This window comes from Psammomys obesus, unplaced genomic scaffold (genome assembly GCF_907164565.1).
Source record: "Psammomys obesus unplaced genomic scaffold, mPsaObe1.curated_primary_1811, whole genome shotgun sequence".
NCBI lineage: Eukaryota > Metazoa > Chordata > Mammalia > Rodentia > Muridae > Psammomys > Psammomys obesus.
The window spans coordinates 7,171,396-7,192,860 of record NW_026590767.1 but is presented as its reverse complement, the minus strand read 5'-3'; the positions used below and the strand labels follow the sequence as shown (position 1 = coordinate 7,192,860).

Sequence of the window (21,465 nt, the reverse complement as noted above, 5' to 3'; positions counted from 1 at the left end):
CCAGCCTCCAAATCAAAAATGGTACACAAACTTACCTGGTCACTCCTCTCTAAGCGAGACACTGCCTGTGGGGTTTCCTGTGGAAGAGGGTACAACTAACTCTGAGCAATGGCCAATATGCTGGGATTTAAACCCTGATCCTCTAAAAGAGCAGCCAGTGCCCTTATCTGCTGAGCCATCTCTCCAGCCCTCTATTGGTTACTTTTTTCAGCATTGAGACAGTATACCTGGCAGAAACAACTTAAGGGGAGAAAGGTTTATTTGGCTCAAGGTTTGAGAAAGGACAGTTGATCATGGCAAGGAAGGGATGGTGGGGGGAGTGGCTTGTGACCTTAGCAGCAGGATCTTGTGGCTGTCAGTCATGGTACTGAATGTGTCTGGATGAGGGCTGGGGCCTAGGCTACGACTCTCAAAGCCCATGCCAGAGACCTAATTTCTTCATCTGTCAATCTTGTCAATGATATCACATTGAAATTCCTCTTTATTGCAAGAAATGACATGGTGTTTATGTGAGAAAATGTTGGCATTATTTTAGAGATTCACTGTGAATTATGTGGACATGAAATCTTAAGACCTGTAATTTGCTTTTAAATACTATATTAGGTCATTTTTCCTGCTATTATCGAGTATTTGACAAGAAGTGACTTTAAAAAGGGAGTGTTTAATCTGATTTATAGTTGACGGTACTGTTGTTCCACTGTGGCAAAAAGGCAGGTAATAGGAGCACGAGATGGCTGCCGACATCATGTCTCTAGACAGGGAGTGGAAAGTGTTGCACGGTGATGCTTAGCTCGCTCTTGGTTTTCTATTCAGTCCAGGACCTCAGCTCATGGGTTGATGCCACCGACGTTCACGGTTGTTCCTCTTCTCCTCAGCTAAACCTTCCTGAATGTGGGTGGGTTATACTTCAATATCTCATGCACACACTCTGTCTATTAGGGCATTGGCCTAATCAGGACAGGTCAGGGTATTGTCCCACTGCTTAGGATACTGTTCAGCCACCACAGTCCTGGTGAGAATTCCACCTCTCCCAGAATGTTCGAACAGTGGAAGGTTCAAGCCAGGATGTTGTTGGGCTCAGCAAGAAGCCATGTGTCCCAGCTGCCTCCGGGTCCTCAGTCTTTGTTAATCTGGAGAAAGAAGAAAGCGTGTCAAAGGGTGCCCTTTAATTGGCTGTGATCTGCTGCAGAAATATCCACGGGAGGAAAATAACACTTGAAGGTGACTAATAAAAAAAAAAAAAAAAAAAAAAGACTAGTTTAAAAATAGTCTCCTGGTACTGTCCTTCCTTCCATGCTTCTTAGTCTCTATTCTGAGCCCTCGGGAATATTTGGAGAAAGGAAGAGACTTAGCAAAATGGCGAATGATACGATGGCCCTGGGACAATTGCCACTGGCTTATGTGAACTACTGACACCTGTAAGATTAAATCAATTGGTCTTTAGTCCTGGCCATGATGTGAATAAATAGTAATAAGGTATAAGAATCAGAGCCCTTTTCATGTACAGATTGTCTTCTCAAACACCTCATGTGTGAACATGAGGGCCCCTGATGTGATTGTGCTTCTATTGCTCATTTCCTTAAAATGTGTGATACCCGTGTTGTGTTTCTAGAAATGAGCAGGATTCTGTGCACAGTTTACCACTCACTCTCGGAAAACAAGCCGTGCTTATCTGTGATGAGATGTCATTTCCAAAGACTGTGAAAACTCTGAGTTAGTTAAGACGGTATTTATCACACAAAACTGGATTTCCTTGAAATTAGGGTCACCTGTTCTGATTCGGACATCTGGAGGGAGTTATTGTCCCTGTCATGTATAATTGAGAGGAACAAGAAAATTAAGTGTAATACAAAGCGGGAAAGTGGAATTTTAAAATATTTGGCGTTTCTTCAGCCGACACTGGGCAAGCCATGCCCACAATCACAGAAGCAGCACGTGAGTATGAGGATGGCACAGATGCTGCTCTCGGGAAGTGGGTCCAGGAGAGAAAGGGATGTGCTGTAAAGGTGTGAGAGTGAACAGGCTAGCTGATAAGGTGTGGGATGTGATATTCCCATGTGCTTCCCTGCCTATGGAAATTTCTGCCATAATGCCAGGCTTAAGTGTCCTTCTAGCTTGCCAACTCCAGCCATTTTCTCACCTGGCTGCCCTGGGAGGATCAACTCTAAGAGCTGTTGGCATCTTGGTGGCTGAAAAACAGGTCCACACTGCAAGTCCCAGGAGCTTGGAAGATGCTATAGCATTTTGTCCTCCGAAGTAGACATCCTGAGAGAGCGTGGGCTTCTGGGATCAAAGAAAACAGACCAGAGCCTGCTCTACCATTGTCTCCCCTTCCTCCAGGATCAAGAAAGAGGGTAGCCTGGGTGCCGCTCACTAGAGACACATCCTGTCCTCCTACGTGCTGATGGTCCCAAGCGGGGCATCTCTCAGCTCTTATTTTTCATGTCAACCCGGCAGTCCTGTGTCTGACTTCCCAGAATGACCCTTTTTTAGAAGATGACTTTCTGGATTATACTGGATTTTACAGCGTTTACCAATTTGCACCCACCTGGAATGTAGATGTCACCTTCTCAGAAAATAGCATCTTCGAGGATGACACAAAGGTTAAAATAAGGCTACCCTGGAATGATGACTAGGTGGGACCTAATACATTATGACAGCTGTTTTTATGAATAAAGAGAGATTTGGTCATGGAGACACATGCTAGAACAAGGCTATTCGAAGATGGAGGGAAATATGAAAGATGCTGACTAAGACTGAACAATGAGAAGAGAGCTGGAAGGACACACTTACAGACCTTCTAGGGACACTGTGGACCCTGACATTGTTTCAGACTATGAACTACAGACCTAGTAAATTATGAGTTTATGATCTTTTTTAAATTTAAATTTGTTTTTTATATAACTTATTCACTTTACATCCTGATTGTAGCCCCCTCCCTCATCTCCTCCTGGTCCCACCCTCCCTCCGTCTTCTCTCCTATCTCTGTCCCCTATTCCTCAGAAAAGGGGAGCCCTTCTGCCCCACCATCTGACCCCAGATTATCAAAGTCTCATTAGGACCACCTGCATCCTCCTTCTCTGTGGACTGGCAAGCCCCCCCACCAGAAGGAAGTGCCCCCCCACCAGAAGGAAGTGATCAAAGAATGGGCAACAAAGTCCATGTCAGAGACAGCCCCTGGTCCCCTTGCTAGGAAACCCACATGGAAACTGAGCTGCCTATAAGCTGCATCTGAGCAGGGAGACTAGGTCCTCTCCATGCATGGTCCTTCGTTGGTACATCAGTCTTTGCAGGGCTCCATGGGCCCAGATTTGTTAGCTCTGTTGGTTTTCTTATGGAGCTCCTGTGTTGGTATAATGTTCTTTTGAAATGTATACACTTTACACTTGTTCATTCAAATGCTGATTTCTTTCCCCCACTCTCTGGTTTCAATCTGGACACTGCATTGTGATATTTATTCTAAGCATCACCTGTCTCAACTTTGTGTAAACATGTCAAAATAAAGCAACTAGCCACAATGTTGAGCAAGGGAAAGGAAGCAGGAAGAGAGGGAGGAGCCAAAGGATAGGAAGGTGGGAGGCAGAGGAGGGGAGAAGGGCACGAGGCAGAGCTGGGAGAACAGAGGCAGGAGCAAAGATCTTGGAATGATGTAGAAAGATGGACTGGACCTAATGTATCACTAAAAGCAAGTATAATGTGGGAAACCTAAACAGTAGAAACTACGTGGGCTTGGAGGTTTAGGATGGAACAACCATTGTGCTCTGGGTTATTAAATAAATCATAGTCTCTGTGTGGTGATTTGGGTATACAGCTGTTTAGGACTAACAGCAGTATTACCAGAAGATATATCAATAGTAAATATTAATTGCCACCTACAACACTCCTGTCCCCTCTGGGTCCTTCTATTCCCCTACTCTTTCCTAGGACTCCCTGCACTCTACCCAAAGTTTGGCTGTGAGTCTTACAATCTGCTTCGGTCTTCTACTGGGTGGAGTCTTTCAAGGACATCTATGGAAGGCTCCCTACCCCTATTCCCTCTCTTCAACCATTTCCAGTGTTTTTCTGTTTGCTCTTCTGAATGAGAATTAAGCATCCTCCCTAGGGTTTTCCTTGTTCTTTAGCTTCTTTAGGTCTGTGGATTGTAGTATGGATGTAGGATTTTTTTTTTTTTTGCTAATATCTGCTCATAAGTGAGTATATACAACGCGTGTCCTTCTGTTTCAGGGTTACCTCACTCAGGATGATCTTTTCTAGTTCCACCCAATTGCCTGCAAATTTCATGATGTCCTTTAAAAAAATAGGTGAGTAGTGTTCCATTGTGTAAATGTACCACAGATTCTGTATCCATTCTTTGATTGAGGGACATCTAGGTTATTTCCAGGTTCTGGCTATTATAAATAAAGTTGCTATGAACATAGCTGAGCAAATGTCCTTGTTATATGGTGGAGCATCTTTTGGACATATGCCTAGGCGTGGTATAGCTGCATCCTGAGGTAGCACCATCCCCAATTGTTTGAGATAATACCAGATTGATTTCCGAACTAGTTGTACAAGTTTGCACCAGCAGTGGAGGAGTGTGGTCTTTTCTTATATCAGCTCTAAGAAAGTAACTTGGCCTGTAGAGGAATGACAGGTTTAGGAAGACAGCACAGTAAGAGCCAAGTGAGCGTGAGAGTAGTGCTACACTGTAGAAGCACAGCTGCCTGTGCTCTAGAATTGGGACACTGAGGGAGGCACGCCAGGCCTTTCTGTATTCCGTTAGGCAAGCACGCCTGCTCCACTTGAACAGTCGCCAAGCACAGGAAGGCCACCAACTGCTTTTCTCAATCCTCTGCAATTTTTATAGGCAATGGAATTTCTCCTGAGATAATGATCTTGTTGGCTGCCAGTCTTAAGTCAGAGCATTTCAGTGGTGTGTGTGTGCACACGTTTGTGTGTGTATCTGTGTGTAGGTATGTGAATATACATTTGCATATATGTATGTTTGCATGTAGATGTGTGTTTACATATATGTGATCTTAGATATGTGCAGGGAAGACACACTATGCTGGATGCTTGGAGGAACACATAGTATAAGAGAAATCAATAGAAGGGATTAACAGTGTTCATTGTGTCACTGAAGTCCATCTACACATGGGCACAATCTGTGTGCTGTGTTCTGGGGACACCGTTTTTACTCAGGTAGTTCTTCCACCTCAGTCCCACCCAGCATAAAATACGTTCTTCCTAGAGGGCCCTGAGAGCCAAGAATACCCAGAACAAGTTTGAAATCAGGAAAAGAAACAGTGAGCCTTGTGTGGAGGCCCAGCACAGCCCTAGTCCTCTGGCCAGGATACCAGGGCACAAGCTCCTTGGTGAGGCAGACACTTGGGCATTGGAGGAAAGATCTGCCTATGGAAGTTAGCTCAAATGCAGAGTGTGATGAAAGACCTTAAGGGAATGCCATGGAGACTAAGAATAGGCAAACATTCAGCAGGGTGTCAGGATTTCTAGGAATTTCAGGCTCTACTGCCAGCTATGGCTTCTCATTTTAATGTCCATCAGCAAAGTGCCGCACAGCCAGCGACAGACACACTCTGTGACTGCAGAGCAGAAAGCTCTGTCCAGTCACACAGTACGTAGCCATGGCTTCAGGCAGCCGCATTGCCTCATCCCTTCTGTGACCTAGGCATCACTAACTGACATAGAAACTTCACTGCTCTGGGTCAAGCATCCGTTCTAAGCCAAGCACATCTGGCAGTGTGACAGTTCCTATAGTATTATATCATGGCTGCTAAGGGGAGCAAAGAACTGAGTAGGGTTTGTTCTAGAAGGGCATATGACATGGCAGAAAAGCAGAAATAGGGTCAATGCAGATAATGAGTTGACGCTCTTACCTCAGCCCCCTGCTCACACGGTGACAAACCTGCAATCTACATTTGCGCACAGAAACTTGCACATCCTACATAGCAATCAGTATGCACCCCATCCACACACAACTTCTGTTTACATACACCCAGCTACACTTCCCAACCCCGAGATTAGCACTGTGCACAGAGGCACTCCTGCACACCCTGCACACTGAAGCTGTACACAGATATACACTCATGCCCAGCTGAAGAGATGCACACGAATTCACCAAGACTAAAGAGCACCTGCACATGCACAGCAACTCAGAATATGAATCGGCACTTATATAATAAACAGGCCCAGGCAAAGATGCCAAAAGTAACATGTAGGACACTCAGAGGAAGGATGTGCACACAGGCGGGTTGGCACTGCAGGAGGTTTCATTAGTTCATGTATCTTTCACCTCTCCCCACAGGTGGCTCTGCCTGGAAGACAGTCAGCTGAGAAAGCAGCTTCTGGGCCTTGTGGGCACAGGAAGCCCCAAGTTCACTATTGATTTTTTTTTCCTTTTCACTCGGCACCAGGATGGGCTCATCAGAGAGTATGCCGGGGCCATGCTGGAGCACTCTGTCGGCGGTCCCGCATGCGGGAAGCCTGGAGCCAACAATTTGCAGAGCAGAGGTTGTTGGAGACAAGAGCTCGCAAACAGGAAAGGACCTCCCTCTAGCCAGAATCTTGCCCTGCCAAGACGAGGGGTGAGGGCAAGGCAGACAGTTGGAGTGGGGGAGCCTCTGAAAGCGAAGAGGAGCCCATTGCTTGTGTCAGACTCTTGCAGTGCACAGACTATTGGAGGCAGTGTCCTGCAGTGGCCTTCTCTGGACTCCTGCTGCCTGGCCCAAATCCTGATCAACTTTCCTGTCCTGTGTACTTCCTCAGGCTGCTGACCCTCCCAGTGCACCATCCCTCAGCTCCTAAGTAGGTTGAGCCTAGGGTTGCATGGAAATGAGCAAGGCAAGCATGGCAGACAGCAGGCAGCAGAAGGAGGGACAAAGATGGCCCTAGAGCTGCAGACCCTTCCGGAGCTTCCTCTCGCCCCGTCTGCACCCCATTTGAGATCTAAAGTGTTGTTTCCACTTCCAAATGGAATTTTTAAAAGTGAGACTCAATGCTCTCCAACAGAAAGCACAAATGTTCAGTTACGAGATAAATGGGGCATTAAAGAACACATTACATAACATGATTGGCTAATTGTGCAGGCGTTAAATATCTAGAAATGCCAGCGGACCTTCGGCTATGCAATGAGGCATGGCTGCCTCAGACGGAAACAAGCTCACAAGGCAACTCAGAAAATCCGGGAAAACAAACGCCTGCTACTTATCAGCCCTGTCTGCAAGAGAGGAAATGAATCCCTACCCTCCCATTGCAGGCGGTTCCCAGGAGCATCTGACTTCCATCACTGCTTACCTTACTACTATCAGCAGGGCCCTGGTAATGCAGCTTCACACTTAAGGGAAAAGCCCTTTGTGCATTGTCACGTGGGAAAAGCAAAGGGCCCAGGTAGTTGAGGTCCAGGGAAAATGTGATAGACCAGGATACGGCCAACCACACACGGCTCTGCATGGGCCCCAGCCTCCTGCGTCAACCGAGGGCACGTTGCCTCTTTTTCTTTACACTCAGTTCTGATTTGCCAACATTGTATTTTGCAAACATTTATTACGTGCTTATGTCTTGCAACTCACTAGCTTTGGGGTACACCCAGCCAGTGGTGTCAGTTGGGAGCTCACATGGCCCATATGGGCACAGAACCATGATACCTTTCAGGCCCTCCCATCCTGAAGGAGGCTCTACTTTCCCAGTCTCCAGTGTTGATACCATGTTCCCTGTGTCCTATAAGCAATAGACCTGGAAACCCATGAGTACCCCGAGTCAGTCCAGCCACTAGAGTGGGTAGTTGCTACCAGGATGCTGGTATGTGAGTGCACATGGCACCTCCCCTACCCTTTGCGTTGGAGAACAGTGAGAGAGGGTGCAAGCTTACCCTGCCTCTTTTACACTGGCTGCCCTCTCTGGTCAGAACAGAAATGGAGCAGGAAAGCTGGAAGCAGGAGGGCATACAAGGAGCTAGGTGCCCAGATTCTCAAAGGTCTCCCTTGAGATTAGTCATAGCCAGGAGACTCTCTGGGTTCCCTCCATACAGTGTCCATCCAGAGTCCAGATAAGATCTCGGCAGCCATGAGAACCAGATAGCGGCACCCCTGCTCAAAGTCTCCAGGAGAGACACACGGTGGCAAGGACCTTGAATGATATACAAGGCCAGTGTCTGCTGAGTTGAAGCAGGGGTGTCCCACTATATTCAGAATAACCATTCTGCAGTCACTCCTCTTCTAATGCCCTGCTGGCACCTGGTGGTCTCCCCCAGGGAGCCTGGGACACAGAGGTCAGGGCCTCATTTTCCAAAGCTCCTCCCCTTCTCTTCCTGCTGGGCCAGCCTGGATGTTCTGGGCTATGAAAGGGTGGTATGAGAGGTGTACCTCACCAGCTCACAGCAGGCGTGCACGTGCCAGGACACACGTGCTGGCTGGGGGTTTGAAGACTTCCTGGGAAGAAACAAATGGCTGGGTTTCATCAGCAAGTTAAGATCCTCATTTGAAAGAATGACTCCCACCTCACACCTTACTGTAATTTTCCAATTAATTGTGATTTAAATATGTTAATGCAGCTAACTAGGTTGAGCATCAGCCTAAAGACTTTCTGAATAATGAAGCAAGAACTCCCAGTACTACACAAAGGAGGAAATGCCATTGAGCATCCTGAGAGTGGAGATAGGCATGCAAGCCCAAGAAGGGCTGGCCTGGGTATTTGCACAGGGGTGACCAGCCACCTAGCAGGACATAGGGGACAGACACTGGAGGCACAGGGGACCTTCTCTTCTGTTCCCTCTGCTAGGTTCTCCTGCAGTGGTCTCTGGCAGGGCCTTTTATGGGACACTGGAGGAACCCTTATCCCAAATACCTACTTGTACTCTGCTGTGAACAATTATTCTGTTGTAATTTTTCATCATTTTGCCTTTTGTGCACTGACTCTAGACCCAAGGGGTCTAGGGGCCACTAAACCTGGCTATACCCTCTCCTTCTTGATGAAACCAGTATAATAAACTTCTAGGCAGAGAGAGAACAAACTCTTTCCTCTTAAAAAAATAAATAAATAAAAGTAAAAGGAGCCAAGGGGCCAAGGGGCCAAGGGGCCAAGGGGCCAAGGGGTCAAGGGGTCTAAGGTGGGGTCAGCTGGATGAGAGAAAAAAACTCACATGTCAGTAACTCTATCTAGGACATATACTGTAACAGCCTCTGATCCATCAGGCCATGTCTGAATCTATCTCCTCATGCCAGCCAGGGCTCCTCTCCATATTACCCACAGCATAGCTCAGCCTTCTGTCACAATAGTGGTGGAGATGATGACCCTGAGGGCTGTTGTTCAAATTAAACAGAATCAAGCACATGGAAAACAGACACAAGCAATAAGCCTGGCACTTCTGGAACCCATGGACAATGGAATGTGTGTAGGAGATAGGTGGGGGATGCTGGTCTGGCTCTAACACCTCTTCTCATCTCTGATAGAAAGTCTTCACCTGGCCAGCAAGTGGGCACAGTATCAGGCCAGGCATCAGATCAGTTACACTCTGGATGTGGGTCCTGAATGAGATGTCCACAGACTGGTCCATTATCTGTATGCTTGTCAACTTGGTTGTCGGAGACGATAGTACAGATGGACCACGAATGACTCAAGTTGCTGTCCTTTCCATTCTGGAGACAGGAAGTTCTAGAAGGAAGAATTGTGCGATGAATTCTCCTTAGGGGTCTTCCCCTTGGCTTTCAGACTGGCTTCTGCTTCTAGCATCACCACAGAAGAGTCACTATCTGGTCATCTTTCTGGTATGAGTCCAGTGTTTCCCTCTTCCTCTTTGCATCCCTGTCTTCTGCTCTCTTGCACACAGGATGAAGACTCACCACACTGACCTCATCTTAACTAGATCTTCAAAGTTCTCACCTGCAAATGAAATCATATCTGAGGTGCTGGAGGCTCAAGATTCAACCTATGACTCACTGGTAAGCACAGTGTAGACACAGAATGGTCAATCAATCCAGATCTAATTTCTTATTCAATTGTTACTGTATTCAGCATGTGTGGATGGTGTCTGAGCAAGGGGCATTCAGCAGTGGGAAAGCCCCAGAAGCCTCTGTTCCAGAGGGAGAATAAACCATAAGTTAATAAGTCAGATGACAGAAGTAACACAGAAAAATTGAAGCTCTGGTAAGGAGTTAGGAGCTCAGTTACTCCAGGAGACAGGTGGGCCAATATTAACTCCAAGAAGCACTTCACAGTTGGGCGTCCAGATGGCGCTGGACTGGTCCCACCTCTAAAAGCCCCGACTCTGCCTAGTGCCGACAGTTCTGTAACGATGTTTTCATGTCACTGGGCATCAGTGGTTCATTTGTCTGAATTTTATCTCTCCAGCTATGAACTAGAGAGTTACTTTAGACTTTGCCAGTCACTGTCGATTTAGGGAGGCAACTATGATAAATGTGCAGATTAACAGGGGAAATTTACTTACTCAGTCATTACATTGAGTTTGCAGCAGTCTCTTAGCACCCTAATTAAGTAAGGGAAGTAGCAAGAGTTCCCTGTGTCGATACAGCAGGAAGCACTGCGCCGCAGTAGACAGCAGACAAGGAGGGGTCATGTGGCCAGCCAAGGGGCAACAAAAGCAGTGAAGCTCTAAGAAAAGTCCTCCGTAGTGTCTGGCAGTGGGTTAGCTCCCGTTGCCCTGTAACTCCCCAGAGCAGGAAAGGCTGCAGGCACCTCGGTGTCTGTCTCCTTACTTTGCACACTGTAGCTAGAGCATGGCCTGGAGTGTGCTAGGCAGGTTTTTATTTTTCCCACTAGCATCAGCTCACTGACACTTCACGAGAAAGTACCCACTTTACAGGAGAAGAACTTGAGAGAACATGACATGACAAGGACTCCTCTAGCTCTTACAGCTGCGCCCAACTTTCTAGATCATTCTGGGACTTGTGTAGACCAACATGCCATGAACACTTTATCCAGTTTCCCTGTCTTACTGCTTTGAAATGTTTCGTCCACTCTTTTTCCCCTGTCTGTCTCCAGAAGCTACCATATCCATCCCTTCCAGCCTTTGCTGAGCTGAGCCTTGCTCCCTCCAGGGACTGCCATGAAGGCCTCTCAGAGGAGATTTCTTGGCCCCACCTGCCCAAGCCTCATACTTTCTTCTCTGAGCTACTCAGAATGCTGGTACTGTTTGCCAGGTGTCCTCATCAGTGGGCTCCCTTTGTGTGAGGCTCCTTCTGTCTTGCCCACATTTCCAAGGAGTACTCAGGAAAAAGTATTCAGTCACTCTTCCTTCAAAGAATGAACAAATGTTCCAATTAAAGGCACAAATTCAGTGTGCCAGTACCAATAAACCACTGGGTAAGTTGGCACTGTTGAAAGTCTCTCCTTCCTCGGTGTTCAAGAGGAATTTTGAAGGGCTCTGGGACTTTTAGGGATACACAGACACACAAGAGGAGCATTGCTAAAGAGGCTTCAACTTACAAAAGATAGCCATCTAGCAACATCTTCTTCTACAGAGCAAAAGTTGAACGGCATGAGGCCCCTCTACTGACTCCTCCATAAACATGTTGGGATGTTTCTCACTTAGGTCAACAGTGACAGTCATTGGAAGTGGCACGTTTAAACACAAAAAGCACAAGGCATTAGCAGATTTGGCCGCTCAGGGCCCTGCACCCTTTACACAGAAAGCCCTTAAATGAACACAATATACCTAAATTGTGTAAATGCCAGGGCTTGGAAAGCCACTTGCTCCAGTGCCCTTGATAGAGTCTGTCTCTGGCGTCCTGCCTTTGCATCCACAGAGGACTCAGTGGGGCAGATGGGAGATGGGCATCCTGGCACTTGTGTGGCCTCAGACCCAAGCAAGCCAGGAGGGAATGCTGAATTGAGCCCATGTTGCACTTATGTGAATTACACCTGCTAAAAGCCATGCTCACACACTTGTTGGCCTTGTAGCTGATAGACAGAGGTGGCTGCCTGGCTCTGTTGTAGATCTCAGCTATTTTTTCCCCAAGAAGGTACTTTGTCCCCTCTCAAGTCCCTTTGGTTGTATGTGCCTAATGCCTTACATCTCACTGTCATTTGCCCTCCCCAAGACAAGCTTCATGCACATCTCACTGTGACCCACAAAGCTTATAGACATGTGTTGGGGGTTGTCTAAGCTGCCCCCATCCTCTGGTACTATTGAGGAACTTGAGGCACAACACTGCTTCCTGGTTAGTCTGGCCTCTTAGGCCAGTGTCCCCTCCAGATTTAACCCCTGCCTTGGAGATCCTGCCCTGTGGGGAGAAAGGCACACAGAGTACAATATGGCTCTACAAGACAAATGGAGGATGGCTACTTTCAGGACAAAGAGTATCTAGCTTTAAACTTTGCAGCCATGATTCCAAAGTCAAGAATGACGTCCCTGTCTCAAAGCCTGGCAACCCCCATTGGTAAAAGTATCAACAAAAAGAAAGGGAGGGAAATTTTACAGAAGTGGGTTAAACCACCTAAATATGAAACAGTATTCATAGAACTATCTGTAGCTTCAGGGATGTGTTTCAATGGGTGTGACTGTTTCTAAGGAGCATACTGAGAGTCAGAGGGACAGATAGCAGGATTGCTAAGGGGATGCTTTACTATGCCAGGATATGAGAAACAGTTGATTCTGCTCTGTTGTCAGTCTGGCTGGCTGAACAGCACACTCCCACCCAAATCCCTATCTACCCTTATCTACCTATAAGTGTGACTTGATCTAGTAATGGATCTTTTAAAATGTAACTAAGTTAAGCTAAAGACATACTGGATCAAGGTAGTGTAAAATACAGTGACCAGCACACAGAAACATTGGATGGAGAACAAAGGCTGGGTGTTGACGTGATACATCTACAATCTAAGGAATACCAAGGAAGCTGCTCCAGAGGTCGGGATTCTCTCTCAGATCTTATAAACCAGTGGTTCTCAACCTTCCTCATGCTGTGACCCTTTAATACAATACATGGTGACCCCCCAACCATAAAATTGTCTTCCTTGCTGTTTCACAGCTGTAATTTTGCTTTTATTCTGAATAGTGAATATCTATGTTTGCCGATGGTCTTAGACAACTCCTGAGGAAGGGTAGTTCTACTCCTAAAGGGGTTGTGACCCACAAGTTGAGAACCGCTGGTTTGGAGGAAACCTAACTTCTCAATGACTTTCAATCTGATTGTCAGCTTTCAGAACAGCAAGAGAAGAAAGTACTGTTTTGAGCAGAGTAGTTTTGGTGCACCCTTGTGCCAGCTCTAGAAAGGCACCATAGAATTCTTAGCACTGTGCCCCTGCCTGGGGCCAGGAGCAAGCAACTGCCAAGGAAAGAATTACAGAGCTTCCTTACATGTGTGTATACCTGTAGACCTAGGAGAATAAATCAAGGACTCTGGAGAATAAGAAAGCCAGGACACAACTCCTTGTTCCATGTAAAACCACCTCTGTCTTGTTCTTGCTCTGATGCCATGAAAAAAAACAAGGTCACAGAGACAGGGCACCCATTGTCTTTGGAGCAGGGCCATCTCACACTCGAAGTCAAGCAACTGGCCCGAGACTGGCTTTCCAGATGGATCTGCAGAGGCTCAGGTCCTCCCAGCTGTCTGCGGCTGGCACACCGGTGTCAGCTCAGATAATGGCAGAGAACTGACGCCAGCTTTCTGGGGCTGAACATCACTCACAGTTGCCCTGCAGAGGCCAACGTGGGCTGCCCTGGACCCCTGGCCCTCATTAGCATAATGGTCTTTGTCCAGAAGGAAAGAGGCAAGGAGAGAAGGTGAGCAGCTGCCTCTTTGCTGCTGGTCCTGCAGCCTGGGCCAGGAGGGAGGCACCATCTGTTGTGGGGCTGAACCACCGTTCCAACGGGCCACGTGATTCTGAAATCTGGGTGATGCTCTGACTTTAGGAAGTAAATGCCCACATGGTGTGTAAGTTTCTGAGTCACTCTGCAGTGTGTGTGTGTAAGTTGACAGGCTTTGAGGTTGTTCTATGTATTGGGTCTGCTAGACAATCCCAGAAGTACCCATCCCCTTCCTAAGAAGCTATTCTAGAGAGAGACAATGAGGCCACAGCTAAAGCTTTCATCCGGCTCATGTCTGCCCTCAGGGCAACAGTTTGATACCATTTTCTTGCCTACATGGTGGGCTTTTGCTGAGGCAGGAGTTCCAGGCTAGACCTTGGCAAAGGGGTCTGAGAAACTGTAAGTGGAACTGGACGTTGAGGAGGCCCTGTTGGTATTGTTGAGTGGGTATTACTGAAGGCTTCCCAGTCCAGAAGAGCACCTAGATTCTGCATAATTCCTGTTTTGTCTAACTTGCAGGGCACCTGTGACAGTGTGGCTTCATAAGCACTTTTAAAAGACGACATTTCTAAACAGACAGGACAGAGCATTACATTCGTAGCCAAGGTGTGACCACAGAGGATCAGAGCTCTGACCTCTTTGTTGGGAGATGGGAAGTGCTCTGTTTTCCTGAGCCTTGGTGTCCCTACCTGGTGATGGAGGTAAAAGGGAAGCTGTAGAGCTTCCTGGGAGGGAAGGCACTTTGTAAGGGCACCAGCTCACTGCCAATGTATTGCCCACTTGAGCCCTACTCTGAGGATGCCCTTCATCTGGGCAAATGGAAACCTCAGAGCTTATCTTCTCTCTCAGACCTGTCAGACATATATCTGTGGTTCTTTGTCCATGTCCTGCTAAGATACCTGATGTGAAGGCCTTGTGCATAAAATTCTCCCTGGAAAATTCCTCCATCCTTTGCTTATCCCCCAAAGCTACCAGTAGCATGTTTGCTTAAACAGAGGCCAATAAAAGCATTATGGAGAGATGCGAAGATGACTTTCCACAGATAGCTATCTTCTACTCTCCTAAGTATGGGGACATCCTAGCCCACTGGAGTGCCCTCAGAGCCAGGCACACATCAGGACTCTGCTTCATCCTCCCATGAGCTGTAGGCTCATTTTGGGGGGCTGGAATGGACTGAATGCTTCTGTCCAGATGAAACTCCTATGCAGAATTCTCGGACTACTGGTGTAATGGTATTTGGAGATAGAGGCCTTGGAAGGAGGTGAAAGTTAGCTGGGGCCATAATTGCGGGGTCCTGAGACAAGAGAATTAGTACTCTTATTAGAAACAGATACAGAGGGGTGAATGATACCAGTGAGCACACCACTAGAAAGCAGCCACCTTAAAGTCCCAGAGTAAACCTGCTTTGTTGGCATCTTCAGACTGGACTCTTCAGCTTTCAGAACCATGAAAAGAAAGTCTGTTGTTTAAGCCTCTCAGTGTGGCCTTCTGTCACAGTGATTCAAGAAGGCCAAGTCAAGACCCTCTCTTGATGCCAACAGGACCTCAGTGTGCATTGCTAAAATGTCTTCCTGGTTCTCAGACCAGTAAGAAACTTGGTCTAGTCCTTAACTCTTGGACAGTTCTGGGTGCTTATTTAGGCCTCTGCATCTCACTCAGAGCGTTTGTATGGCTTGTATGTGCACTTCCCAGAGTGCTCTGAGGTAACCACTGTAGAGTGTTGGCCTCTTTGCCACAGGCCCCTGAACCGCAATCATTTCTGTTGTCTTTGAGTTGCAGCCACAGAAGGCAGCCTTGAGGAGGTGAGGCCCGCACCCCTCAGGAGGGCAGAGCACATTAAAGCATGCGGCAGGTGCACCAGGCCCTGGCACGGCTGATGTGCCAGCTGCAGCTCCAGCAACTGTCATCTGACATCCTGACACAGAAGAGCACTGGGAGGCAGGAGGCTCGGGTGGTTCGCTGCACTCTCTCACCATGCCTGGACCCCCTGGCCCAGCCTCCAGCCAAACAGGTGTATGACAGCCTGTTGCAGGTCCTCAGGGGAGGCTCCAGGCTCTGGAGAGGCCTCCAAGAGGAGAACAGATGAAAAGAACAAAGGAGGTTAGGCCTTGGATGACAAGCTTATTGATAACAGTTTAGGAGGAGTAAGCCTGCTGGGTGACAACAAATTGTTCCTAATGGCTTTGCTGCCTGCAGGCCCCTGTCTCAGAGAACAAGCTGTCAGGCAAGTCCAAGGGAGGCCATATTGCTCTCTGCAGAGGGAGTCTTGTCACTCTGTCTGTCCCCACGGCCTAATGTTGTAAGTCTTTATGGTGTGGGCACAGATAACAATATAGCCAGCATTGGAAATGGTCATTCATGGCATCAATAGCTGCCAGGGTCCAAGTTCTAAAGTTTGTTCAGTCCTGTTGGACGGAAGCAGCTAATCCCTGCACCTGAAGGACAAACATAACTTCCCCCAACTGTATTGTGCACATGCAAGGCCTCTAGTCCTAGAAAGTCAATGCCACCAGTGTCACATCAACAGAGGGTGGCAGAGGCCACATCTAACCTCTGCCACCCTTTGTTACTCCAGGAATCTCAAAACCTCAGAGGAGGTTTTGAGGAGTGTCCCTCCCATCTTGCCAAGTTCAGGTGATGGTGAGCTGTGCAGAAGGAGGGGAATTCCCACACTTTATTGGCATAGGATGACAGCAAGTGTCCTCTTTAGGGAAAATGACAGAACAAATCCAGATTGGACTGAAATGAGCTGGAGGCTGGAGCCTGAGCACCGCCAGCTTCTCCTCCTGTCTTCACCTTACTTGCCAGGATAATATGGCAAGGCTCTGAGGAACACCTACCTAGGTCTCCCTCTTTGTTCCATGAAAGGAGATTTCAAAGCAACGTCATATCCATACCCAAGATGCTCAGAGATCCTGGCTGGAAGCTCTGGCCAGACACCATCATTAAATGGCAAACGACTGGCCATGATTGTGGTCTCCATCATGAGGGACACCTCAGAGCTCTACCTCTCACTTAGCAAAACTGAGCAAAGACAGCCTTCATGTACCACCAGGTAGTCAGGGCTTCACTAACCTGGGGCCTAGTGGTGTTAGTGGGAGGGCACTGAAAGACCAGTGACTTTCTCCATACACGGGGACATGGAGACTTGGCAGGTGCAAGACTTACCTGACTGGCCTACTTAAAATGCAGCCAATCTACTGAGTGCCAGCAGTATAATTGTCAAGTGAATTAAACCAACAGTGAAGCCCCCTTTCTTTTAATGTAATCATAACATGTTTATTCAGTCATGGACCTTTTTGCCAGGTGCCATGCCTCTTTAGCAAACAGTTTTATCTCCTCATCTGCTTTGGCTTGTATTAGTCAGCCTCTCGGAGTCTGGGACAAATACTTGTCCATGATGGGGTTCACTAGGGACCCACCCTTCAACACAAGCCTTTGGGGGGACATTTCCTGTGCATGGATGACCCATCACCACTCGACTCACGCTAGAGTGAGCCACTGTGTTCTACAGCTGCTGGAGCAAACAGTCAAATGTGGTAGCTTAAAACCTAGCTTCTTAAACCATGGTTCGCTACTCTGTAGGAGGCCATGTGACTAAATGTAGGGGGTCATGAAAAATTTGGCCACGCCAATGGCTTCTGCATGTGCAACACCCAAAATCAGATGTCAAATTAATCCAAGGCAATGCTGCGGGCACTCGCCTTGCTTCATGCTGCTTGGCAGGATCCCACTGCAGGCTTGGTTCTGAATATGCAACGTGCCCACATACCACCGTGAGATGCAAACAAACACCACCAGAATAAATAACTACGCGTTCATTCATCGTCATGGTTTTGCCAGCCACAGAAAGTGTTCCACTGTTATAGAAGCATGACGATTAAGTGACAGAAAACAAAGAAAATGTCCTGCTAACATCCTCAGCAAGCCAGCACCAATAGGTGCATCTTTTGGATAATACTATGTTACTGTTTAAATGCTTACATTGTTATCTGAGTTACCGACTTGAGTTTCATAGAAAACCACTCGATGAACTTCCAATAGTTCCTACAATGGCCTTAGATGTTCTTATGCCATGTTTGTATTATTATTTATGAGAAGTGGGGTTCTCAACCTAAGTGATTATGAAATCAAAATATTGGTAGGTTGAAACCATCAAAGATGCCTTCTGTCCTGCCATATCAAGTATTCAGGAAAAACTAATTCTTCCTGTCAAAATAAACACATCTATCTCAAATTAGTATACAAATTTGTTTACATCTTTAATAAATTGTAACATCCTATTTAGACCAGAGTGTTTAAAGTAAAAAAAAAAAAAAAAACAACATTCAGAATTACATCTGGGCTCACCGGGTACTCCAGTTCATGTCCACACAGTTACTCTTGGATAACAACACCTGTGGGTCCTTGAGGTTAGGACTATGTACCTTTGGAGATGCTGTACAGACAGCTACCCCTGCTAATGCAGGACCACTGTGGTCGCCACATAATGGGAGAGTGCACACCTTTCAGAGACAGTGTTCTAAAGACTATGTGCTGTGTCTTCTTCCAATCCTTAAAATTCAATAGAGCCACCAAGAGAAACACGAGAGCTCCAGGAGGCTGACACCCAGACAAGGAACGCTGCTGAGGACTAAGGCCACGACACCTTTGTTTTCCTGTCTGTCATTTTCTATCCTTTCCAAATGTTCACTTAGAGAATGTATTACTATCTGCCTTAGACACTTTGCTATTGCTGTTTGCCAAGATATCATGACCAAATCAACCTGTAGAAGAAACAGTTTATGGAGAAGAAACAGTTTCAGAGAAACGAATCTGTGGCCAACATGTGAGGGAACACAGTACCAGGAGGGTAGGGCCGAACGCAGAAGCAGGAGCTGAATGCTCACAACTGTCCCACAAGCACAAGGCAGAACGAGCTAAGCGGTAATGGCATGGGCTTTGGAAGACCTCAAAGCCCGCTCCAGTGACACACTTCATCAACAAAGCCGCATCACCTAATCCTTATCAAACAGTTCCACCAACTAGAGACCGAGGTTTCAAATAGATCAGCCTCTGGGGGCCATTCTCACTCAAACCACCACACCACCTTCTGTCTGTTGTAGTCAGCCCATACCCTGGAACTCATGGTCTGTCCTGTCTCAGAGAAAGTGCCTTGCACTTGCTGTGGCGGTCGAGAAAGGGCGAAGTGTTTGTAACGCAATAAAGAGCAGCACCCGTCACCCTCAGGCACCCCTGCTGCACACTGACTTGTGTGTGCAGCCCTTTGGGCAAGCCTGGCATTTGGGTGCTATTGCTTCATCCTGTACCCTTTCTCACAGGCATGAGGCTCTTTAAAAGGAGAAGGAATCTGTACCACCTACCACCGGCAGCATTCACAGCTCAGCTCCATCCCTAGCCTTTCTGAAGGTCATCACTAGAAGGATGCTTTGCCGCTGAGGGAAGTGAGGCTTTGTGGATTAAAAACTACATCCGGAGTTTTAAAAATTCCAAGTCTGGAGTTTTCCCAGTAAACCAGGACAAGACAAAGAGTTCATGTGGTTGACCAATTAGGTTGTGAAGCAAGTTCTTAAGGTCTTGTTTTGTTTTGTTTTCATTCTCTTTATTTAAAGGGATGGGAGGGCAGCCCTGCTCTAAACTGGCCTTACTGAGAAGCAGCCTAGCATGTCCCACTCCATCCTCCACCCTATCCACCACCCTCAGGCCCACCTGCCATCCTTGGACTGTCCTTTGGATTCCAGATTTACTCTCTAGATTTTAAATCGAATTCAATGTCAGTTCTTCAAAACAATGGCCCTACAGCATTTTCGAGGCTCCTCTAGTAGGAGCCAGGACACACCAGCACCCCTTAGCTGCAGAGGCAGGTATGGCATGGGAGCGTTCTTTTCAAGCTCCCTCAGGCCCCCTCTGGCTGGTGGCAGCACAGAGCCTGCCATTTGGCATTCTGACCAGTGCTCCAGAGAGCAGTGAGTGGAGTGTCGCCTTTTAGGGGAGTGCCAGGCAGACCAGGGCATCTGCCCAACCCTGGCGCAGCCCAGATGCCTTCGTAGAAGCTGAATGCTCTCTTTGGTGTTCTCTTTCTCGCACCCTGCAAGAGCACTTAATTCACCCCGAAAGTGAAGTGGGTTATTTATGACCCCCACCCTCCATCGTGGGGTGGTGACTGCTGCCAACACACAGATCATTGTTCTTGGCACCATCATTTTTGGTGATGTTTGCTTAATGGCACTGAGCTGAAATATCATTTTCTGGGAATGGCTGCCCACCAGGCACTTAATTACATACAAAATTAGACTTCCGTGTGGTTTCACCCAAAGCCCAGGGCATTGGGATAATTACTTAGAGAAAAGATAAAAATACAAGTTTATCCCCCAAACCATCCTGCCAAATAGCATAAAACCAGAAGCACCACATGTTCCTGTGAGAGTGCGTCTTTTCCAAACCAAGGCGTGTGGCAGACCCTCGCTCTTCCCTGGCTCCATCAAGAGCAGCACAGGTGACTCTTGTGGCCCAGGAAACAAAGCTAAGATATAGAGAGGTTCCCTAGATTTCCCAGAGGCCAGCCAGTGTGCTCATTCCTCATTGATTTCTCCAAAGGGATCTATTCTCTCTACCCCCTCGCTCTCTTGCTCTCTCACTCTGTGCATGACATGTAAATGTGCATGCGCATGTACACAGCTGTGTTTACCTGTGTGTACATGTGGAGGTCAGAAGCCGACTTTTATTTTCCTTCTCTGTCACTCTCCAGCTTATTTCTTGAGCCAAGCTCAAGAATTTTTCTGGGGGGAAAAAAAACAAAGAGTGATTCCCAAATACCAAATTGTCTCTGGGGTTATAGGGGCATGCCACCGTGGCCAGCTTTTCCATGGGTGCTGAAAATACACACTCAGGTCCCTGCTCTCACAGAGTAAGCAGTTCCCTAACGAAGACATCTCCCCAGCACCTGAAACTTCAGCGCTCAAAGGAATTTAGCAGATACCATGCTTCTGGGGTTTGGAAAGCAAAAGTGGAAAATAGACGAGTCTATCACATCTCTGGGTCTTGGGCACCTTACTGAGAGGATAGGCGATATGACTCCATGTGCTCCCTTATGGGATATGTGAGAGCAGAGTGCCTGACTTTGTCCCTGGCATTCACTAGGTACACAAAACATGGTGAAAGTCATGAGAACTGTGCAGGATTTTATGGACAAGAAGGACTTCTTCAGATTGGTTTCCTAAACGCTCACCTGCAGTTCTGCAGCATGGCATCAAACTCTCACTCTTCTTTTATCAGGGAGGCTGAGGTGTGGAACCCAGGCTCTCTGTAAGATGGGGAGAAGGTGAGTTGGAAGGATTCCCTTGCCTTCAGACTCTACCACAAGGCTCCTCTGCTCCCGCCCTAAGCAGGGGGAGCTGGGTGAAGTGATAGATCCTCAATGGCAGGGGATTGGATGAGGTAGGTTGGGTGAGCCCTCTCCCTAGACACTCTTTCCTGTCTCCTTCCCTTAACTTCTGGATGTGTTCCTGGATGGAGCCAGGTTCCTCCTGATAAGAGCAGGTCACCACCTCCTCAGCCCACAGAGCTTGTGGAGGGTTTGCACCAAGGAGCTGCTGACTCCAGCACCCAGACTGAGTTCTGCACCCTCGGCAAAGTGTAGACAAAGCCACGCATTGCTTAAGGGCCAATGTGGGTAATCAGGAGAGCACAGAAACATGCCACCT

General features: G+C 47.5%; 1 long non-coding RNA gene across 1 annotated transcript in view; it reads right to left on the bottom strand.

Annotated features, from left to right (window-relative positions):
* Positions 1–241: 241 nt before the first annotated feature.
* Positions 242–21,465, bottom strand: part of LOC129678232 (uncharacterized) — a 29,547-nt gene continuing 8,323 nt past the window's right edge. Inside the window, exon 2 of the long non-coding RNA XR_008720331.1 lies at positions 242–1,130. This is a non-coding gene — a long non-coding RNA (uncharacterized LOC129678232). The remainder of the gene's footprint in view (positions 1,131–21,465) is intronic.